Source organism: Pteronotus mesoamericanus, unplaced genomic scaffold (genome assembly GCF_021234165.1).
Source record: "Pteronotus mesoamericanus isolate MK-2021 breed Mesoamerican mustached bat unplaced genomic scaffold, CSHL_Meso_final contig_182, whole genome shotgun sequence".
Lineage (NCBI taxonomy): Eukaryota > Metazoa > Chordata > Mammalia > Chiroptera > Mormoopidae > Pteronotus > Pteronotus mesoamericanus.
This window is the reverse complement of record NW_026555078.1, coordinates 31,764,620-31,773,155: the sequence shown is the minus strand read 5'-3', so window position 1 is coordinate 31,773,155 and position 8,536 is coordinate 31,764,620. Positions and strand designations below refer to the sequence as shown.

General features: G+C 40.1%; 1 protein-coding gene across 10 annotated transcripts in view; it reads left to right on the top strand.

Annotated features, from left to right (window-relative positions):
* The first annotated feature begins 365 nt into the window (after window positions 1-365).
* The window catches only part of KTN1 (kinectin 1), a 118,647-nt gene continuing 110,476 nt past the window's right edge, over window positions 366-8,536 (top strand). For 9 of the 10 annotated variants that reach the window (XM_054567529.1, XM_054567527.1, XM_054567526.1 and 6 more), the window contains exon 1: window positions 366-493. The gene's annotated coding sequence lies outside the window, so the exon portion shown is untranslated. Of the gene's footprint in view, window positions 494-919; window positions 1,304-8,536 lie in introns of those variants that run through there. The other variant, XM_054567520.1, reaches the window with a different exon arrangement.

The window sequence follows — 8,536 nt, the reverse complement described above, 5'->3', positions numbered from 1 at the left end:
TGCTTCGGCAGGAGGGCCTTGCAAGATGAAACCAGCTTTGGGGGAAGGAGGGAGAGAGACAGAGACAGGAGAGAGGGAGAGAGGGAGAGGGGGACCGGGGCGGGGGTAGAGAGAGGGAGAGAGAAAGAGAAAACGAACAGACTAAGACTAACGAATGGAAGGAGTTCCGCGGAGCCTCCAACTCTGGAGCTCCCACCCTCCACTTAGGTGTTGAACGTTATCTCGGGAGGAAAGCCCCAGAATCCCGCGCCAGCCGGACTCAGGGGCTTACCAGACCGCGCGGAGGCCAAGGCAGAGGGCGTCTGTCCCTTTAAGGGGCTGGTCTCCGGGCTCGGCTGGCCCAGACGCCAGGACGTGCCGGGGCCGCCCCGCCCCGTGCCGGGCGGCGCGACGGCACCTGAGCAACTGCGCCGGCGGCGCCTCAGAGCGGGCGGTTCGGGCACTAGTGACTGTGCCGTTGTGTCTTCGCCGTCTCCTTTTCCCGTCGCGCAGGGTAAGGGCAAGCAGGCCGCGTCGGCCCCGGGAGCCGATCCTGGGGACCGCTGGGCAAGGGCGGCACTGGCCGCGGGGTCCCAGGGAGGGCGGGAGGGCAGCACCGGTTGGGGGGCGCGGCCGTGGGGCCCGCACACTGCCCGCGGGGTAGGCCTCGGGCACTGGGTCTCCTCCGCTGGGTTCCTGCTTGGGTCGGGACTCTGCGACGGGCGGGGTCCAAGGGTCGCTTGGCCTCACTGGGCTGCCCAGGGCCCCGACCCCAGCTTTTCCGCTGCGCCTCCGAGCGCGGCGGAGGACTCCCTCGGGGACATCTCCCGAGGGCGAGGTCGGCGGAAGAGGGCCCTGGGGTGACCGAGGAGCCTATTTTTAGCCGGGCCTAAGGGCCCCCGGGAGGGAAGGCGGATTACCGCCTCCTCGCTTGGTGGATGGAGGGAGCGCGTCTCCGGCGGCGTCCCTGGGCCGGAGCTGGGCCATGCTTACGCCATGCTGGAATTTCAGTCCTCGCCGCTCCCCTGATACTTGGTGAACCGGCCCTCACCCCTTTCCCAGTGCCCCCTCCCCAGTACCCCCTCCCATCGCCCTGTACTTGTCTCTGGTTCTGGGTCGGGGGCGGTTAGGGATGGAAAAGCAGGTGAAGGGAGAGTTTGGAAGAAGGTGGACCGTCTCGAGACCAGGGAAGTTATCCCTTCCTCTCCCTGAGGGGTGTGTCTTCCTTACTGATTCCCCCTCCCCCTTCAGTTTCCAACAATGAGATTTTTGGCGTTGAGGACCTCGGCAGAAAACCAAGCTGGCAGACTAGAAGAGGCTTTCGGTAATCAGACACCTGGTGTGGGCTCTGCAGCCCCGAGTGTCGATCGTGAAGGAGCATGTATGCACTAGAGACTGGCTTGGGGAGCGTTATCCTGACCTCGTCCAGCTACCCTTGATTAGGTTAAAGAGTGGGCTGTTTAATCTTAGATGTTATTTCTAGGAGGAAGGAGGAGTCTAAATTCGTAGTTAGGCCTATACCAGAAGAAGGATTCCTTAGCAGGTATCTGAATAAGCACTGCTTTAACAGCTGAAGTTGAAGTTAACTGTTCAAAGTTGTGAGTTTTCTTTCTTTTTTCTTTTTTTTAAGATGCTCTGAAAAATGTAGACACCCATAGCCTGCTAAAGATAAACACCTTGGAGTGTACTGAACATTCTGAATTGTGTAGGGACTTAGAGTTTGAGTTCTGGCTAATTAGTTAGGTTGCACTTGTTCTTCCTACTTCTCACCCAGTAGGCACTTGGTAGCACTGTCTCCAGTTTGGCTAAGGCAGTTGTCGATGAGACTGGAATGATCCTCCCAAGAATAATACTGGAGCACTCTTGAGTTGATCTGTATTTCGGGTCTACATGCCTTGATATAAATTTTCATACTGTGTTCTCTGACCCAAAAAAAAAAAAAAAAAAAAAGGGCTCCACCCAACCCCTTTAGTTCAAGGATTTGGCAAGAAATATCTGGGCCTTATTGTTTGTAGGTTCTAAGATAAATTCATTTATTACCCCTGCCCCCATGTTAAATTAGGATCTCTTCTAATTTTGTAGCATTGACAGTCATAGCAGTACTCTATCAGGTGAGCTCAGAGAATGAGGTGTTCTATTTATTTACCTTTCTGAGACTCATACAGAAACTTAAAATATAACAAAGCCTAATGGAAAATTTTCTTAACTGTATTAAACACTTTAAAATTATAAAGGATATTGAGTATTTTTTAACCTTGATGACTCAGGGTCAACCTTACGAAGAGCCATTAATATATGATTTTGTTTCCAGTTTAATTTTTCCTGTATCCTCCCTTAATACCAGCAGTCTTTACTGCTTGGTGTGTTTTCTTGGGTCTTTCACCCCAAGCCTCCTGCTAGTTTATAAGCTTTAATCTGCTTTTAGTGGGGAGAACATTTTAATAATTAGATGGCAAATAGCAGTCTATGGCTTTTCTAAAGGACTTAAGTGAAGGATTTTTCTTTGAGACTTCTAAAGGTTTTAGGATTTTTACTATCAGTAAGTTCTTAACTTGAATTTTACTTGAAATATACTGAAGATCTATTTTTAATTTCATGTGTATTATAGTTTCTTATGGCAAAGGAAATTTTAACCTAAAAGATTACACAGTACTTTGTAAAAAATTTAAATTTTAATAAAAGTTAATCTTAATGACTTCAGGAAGGTTTGGGTTTCCTAGGAATCTGAGCTAATGTTATAAGGTAATATAGTGACACCATGCTTTACAAAAACATTGAAATATTTGAGAATAACATTTTATAAACTGGCTGTTCTGTGGAAACTGTTTGTTTTTAGTTATTTTTGAAGGTAAATTCGAAGTATATGTAGAGGCTAGAAGCAAATAACTGTTTCTTTAGAAATGATGTTGACGGTCACTCTTATGCATTAATAGATTAGAGTTTCATTGCATCCTTTCAGTTTTGTGAACATGACTTCAGGTGTCGTGATCTTAAAAATGCAGTTTATGTGCAAATCAAAGTAAGGATGTTGGTTTAGATAAGAATATAAACTATTTTTTTTCTATAAATGGTGCCTTCAGCTAAATGGAAGAACCTTAAGTGCCATGAACCAAGTAGTTTGATTAATTTAGCCTCTGTATCTGAGCTCTAGAAAAGGGAAAGTAAAGAATTTATAACTATTTGCATGCCAGGCTTTTGAATTGGTGTTTAAATGTTTTTTCAGTCTTTGAGAGAGAGGGCAGTGTGAATGTTCAGGCTTTTTAAAATTTTTTTTATTTTTTATTTTTTTAAATTGTACAGCTTTTTAATTGGTTTTCTGTTACAAAGATAAAATAGGCAAAATATACTTTTAATACTAAGAATACTTTTAGTAGAGACCCCAATAGGAAATATAGTATTCCTAGGAAATCTGTTAGAAATACTCAACTTTTTAAAAAAGTTATAATTTAGTTATTTTACATACCATCTTAACTAGTACAGGCTGATAAAGAACTTTTTTTTTCTTTTTAGAGAGAGGGGAAGGAAGGGAGAAAGGGAGGGAGAGAAACATCGACTGGCTTCCTCTTGCATGTCCCCAACTGGGCACCTGGCCTGGAACCCAGGCATGTGCCCTGACTGGGAATCGAATCAGAGACTTTTAAGTTCGCAGGCTGGCGCTCAGTCCACTGAGCCACACCAGCCAGGGCTGATTATTAAGAACTTTTAACCTTAACTTAAGTCTGGTTTCAGCAAAGTGATTTTTTACTAAGTGAAACTGTTTACACTCCCCTTTTCAAGTCATTGCTTTTTGGATTTCTCTTCTTACTGATTGCTTTGCTCATACTGTCTTAATGATTCATTCGTTTTCTACTCTTTAGGTTGAAGTGTTTAGTCCTTGGTTCACTTTTCATTTTGTACTTCCCGGGTGATCTCATCCATTGTCATGGCTTTAAATACCTATATTCTGATGGCTGTCATATTTGTATCTCCAGCCCTGACTTTCCTGCCACACTCCACCTTTCCACTTGAACATTAAGTAGTCAACTCAAACTAAACTTCCATGTTCCTCTTTAAACCTGCCTTAGGTATAGTCCAATTTATATCATTTGATGGCAGCTCCATCCAGCATTCAGGCAAAAAACCTTTTGGAGTCATCCCTGACTTATCTCTTTGACTTGGTATTCTTGGCTCTGTATCATCCTGAAAATATATCCAGAATTAAGTCACTTCTTTATACCTCCACTGCTCGCTAGGCTGGTCCAAGCCATTCTTATCTCTTGCCTAGATTTTTGCAGTGAGTCTCCTAACTGGTCTCGCGGCTTCTATCTCTGCAGTCTTTTTCAACATAGCAACCAGATCATATCACTTCTCTCTTCAAAACTCTGCAGTGACTTTCCATATGCTGCGTAAAAGCCTAGGAAGTCCTTATGACCTACAAGGCCTTCAGAAAGTTGGGTACTCCTGCTTTCCCCATTACCCTTCACCCCTCCTTTTAGCACCTATTCTGACCCCCCTGCTTATTTTTCTTCAGCCCTGCTGGCTGGCTAGGGCCTTTACACTGGTTGTTGCGCCATCTTTGATCATTTTTTCCTTAGGGTATTTGCATGGCTGACTCTCATGTCTCCTTCAAATCTTTGCTTTTAAAGTATTTTTCAAAAGGTCTGTCTTACTTTACTGTTTTATTTAAAGCTGCACTCCCCTACTTATGATTTGTACATTACTATATAGCGCTTGTCACATTCCAACAAACTATAAATTCTGTTGATTGTATTTATTGTTTCTTCTCTCTGTGCTCAAACTCACACTAAAATGTGATCCCTATGAGGGCAGGACGTTTTGTCTGCTTTGTTTATTGAGGGTTTAGGACAATGCTTGTCATATAGCATGTGTTCAATGAAGATTTATTAATGACAAGTGAATTAAATCCTTATCCTGCAGTTTCTTACTGTGATGGATACCTCATTCTTGGACACATGTAGTTTGCTCTTTTCCTAGGAACAGTCGGAAAGAATAAAAGTGGCACTGGGGCTTTTGGGAACCCTTGGTAGAGAGAATGATGTTAGAGTGTGGTGGAGACCTTCTTGCCAGCCCCATGTGATTAGGCCCATTGGTTAGGTAATTGAAAAAGTTGATTAAAGCAAGAACGGAAAATATCTGCACACCATAATGTTTTGTTTTAACTGAAAACATTTGTCTGTTTTATGTGGATCAATCTCTCTTCTTTGGCGTGGGGGCAGGGGGGGCTGATCTTTTTTCTGTAAATCATACCCTAAAAGCTTTGTTGATGATTTCTACTATTGGTTCCTTTAAAGTGGAATGAAAATGTAGGTACTAGAAACTTTCCAAGTTTAAAGTCATTCTAGATTTTTCCATTACTTCATTGAGGCCTTTCATAGGATTTAACTAAGTTTTCATAGCAGTAACAGCTGTTGTCTTTATATTCTTATATTTGATGGATTTGTAGAAATAAATGAGTGCACAGGAGAGTAGACTACTAGCCAGAATCATTAGCTTTCTATAGACATCAGTCCATGTATTTTTATCAAGGGGAAAAATGTCATTTAATTCAGTGAGAGGTCCTTTAATTAGCTTCCATATTGAATGGGTTTATAGGGGCCATAAGTTCCCAGCTGCTTAATGATAGTACAGGAAAATGTCATTTATCTACATTTCTTTATTTTTACTCTGAATAACATCTACAATTATCAGAATTTACATGATTTTCATATATATTGTCTATCAAGAGACCTGATGTTCACTGGAAAACGTTGGCCAGTTATTTATTCTTGCACATGAGTCTTTTAAGTTTCAAGGAAACAGTCTAGCCTGGTATAATAAGTTGGAAGTCGTGAGTTAGTAGACCTAAGGTCTTCGACCTTGTTAACTCTAAAGTTTTTATGCAAGTTTCTTGTTGCTTAGTTCTTCAATTATAGAATGTGTGATGTAGTGAAAAGAGCATGCGTGCTAAGGAGTCTGAAGAGCTTGGGTTTGAATATAGCTTTGCTAGTTATTACCACTTACTGTATGTGTAAACTTACCTATCTTACTTAACGGGTCTGAGACTCATTTGCCCTGCTTATGTTATCTTAGTAGTTGCTACATAACTGATAGCTAACAGAATGCTTATTTGCTGTAAGGCTCTGTAAATACTTTATGTACAGTATCATTTAATTCTCTCAGCCTTATGAGATAGGTACTAGTTGGTGGAAACTGGAGGCAGGTTAAAAAATTTGTTCAAGGGATAGAGTAAATAAGAAGAACCTGAATTTGAACTGATGTAGTTAGTATCTCTAAAGCTCATTTTCACCAATTGAGCGATTTTGTAAGAATGCTTTTGGAAAAAGTAAAGTACTGTCCATGTACAGTTATTTGATGTTAGGGGCTAGAAAGGTACATTAAGGTTATAAACATTTTTTTACCCCTAGAGTTAGAGCATTCACACTTTTGAAGACTTTAAGTCTTCCAAATGGAGAAAATGGGAAAAGCCACTTAAAATAAAATGCTATAAAATGTTTATATAGAAAACAGTAGGTAGGCTATGATCCTTTTATTTTCCAAGAAATAATTTTTTCAGTCTCAGTTCTTGTTTATATACATTATGAGTTACTGCCCTGTTATCTTGTAGGCATTGCTCAACAGCTATCTCAAAAAGGCCAGCCTGGATCACCCTACCTTAAAAAGCATATCCTCTCTATTTTTTTGTCTTAGCCTTATTTTTCTTCATTGCACGATGAATCACTACCTAACATTATTATATATGCCTGTTTAATTGTATGCTTGATATCTGTCTCACCTATAAAGAATATAAGCACTGTGAGGCAGGAATTTTGTTCTTCACTGTAAACTGTATTTCTGGTACTTAGGTAGTGCTGAATTTGATGAATAGTGAATTGCCCAGTGTTTGAAAATAGGACTCAATAGCCTTCTACTTTACTTGTCATTTACCTGTCATTTGTGCCATCCTCCTCCATTAGCGTGTCTAGTTATTTTATATGGAATGACATGTAAAGTGAGGTTTCAAGAATAAGTGTTTCAAGTTTACTCTTGAAAGTTGAATGTAAAACAAAGTTTGATACACAAATTTCAGCAAAAATACTTCTGTGATTAGTACCAGTTAATCTTGTTGATTAATAATGTAAATGTTCTGAGTGAAATACGTACATAAATAATTTAGTGATTGAGTGTTTAGATCTAGTTATCTTTGGAATGAATTTGAACAAGCTAAGATGTACACTGAAAGCCCCCCAGTGTTCTGAATGCTACGTTGCTGAACATATAAAATGTTTCCTTTAGTCTTTAGTATATGCACACACAGGTTGAATTCATTTTTGTGCTTATGACTTGTACTTCCCTAGTTTATTGGGAAGTGATGTTCATTTGAAACATGCTCCATAATTATTTTACATAGTTTTTATAATCTGGATGTCTGAGGTTGGCTGAATGTCATGGTTTCTGGGAAGTGATTTCTCAAACTGGTCATATCATTTCGCATTCTCATTTTTGAGTACATTTTCAGGTATTGTGGTGTATTAATCTTTATGGTTGGTACACTGTTGGTGATGAATGAGAATAATTTCTTAAATGGCTTCCACTTTGACTTAGATGTTACTTATAATTTTAAGTTTAAATTGGTCCTTTGTTAAAGTGGCCTAGTTCTTCTGCTCCCTAGTTATTTTTTTTTGGGGGGGGGTGTAAAATTAGGAATATAGTTCAATTTAACAAAAACGTATTTCTGAGCTTGAAATTTTTGGAGTATTTTTCAAGTAAAATATATCTAAGATTAGCCTTGGAATTACATGTAATTACCTTATCTATTGGGAGGAGAAAAGAAATATTTTATAAATATAAATTGTAAAATGAGAAAGGCTTAATTCTTGTCTATTCTTCTAGCATTATTTACTTGACGTAATCAGGTAATTATATTCCATATACTTTTAGTTTCATATAATCTTCATTTAAGCAAAAAGTCCCAGCAGCATTTAAAATAACATACTACTACTGGTGTAGAGAGAAGTTTTAGTTACTACTCTTGGATACTATGTCTGTCTGATTTCTTATGGTAGATTTGTGCTAACTCAAGAAAACCCTGTGTGTTTTCTGTAAAATTTTAGTAGTTTCTTATTTTAAAACATTTGCTTTTAATTTTTTTGAGGGGGTTATTCCAAAGTACAACTTTCTGAGGTATTAGGCACTGTTCATAATTGTAATTATGTAAATTTAAGAAGCAAGGAAATATATGCCTCTTTGCTTGTCTGTTTTTAATTTATGTGTATCCCTTCCCACTTATCTTTTTTTTGGAGTGAACGTCTGTGAATAATTTTATTTTTATTTTTAAATCATGTTTATTCTATTACAGTTCTCAGTTTTCCCTCTCCCATGCATCCCACCCCACCCCACCCCCTGCTCCCGCAGTTAATTCCCACTCTGTTGTCCATGTCCATGGGTCATTCATACATGTTCTTTGTCTAGTCCCTTCCCTTTCTTTCCACCATTGTCCTCCTTCCCCATCCCCTCTGTTCACTTTCACTCAGCTCCATGTTTCCATGCCTGTGGTTTATTTTGCTCATTAGTTTATTTT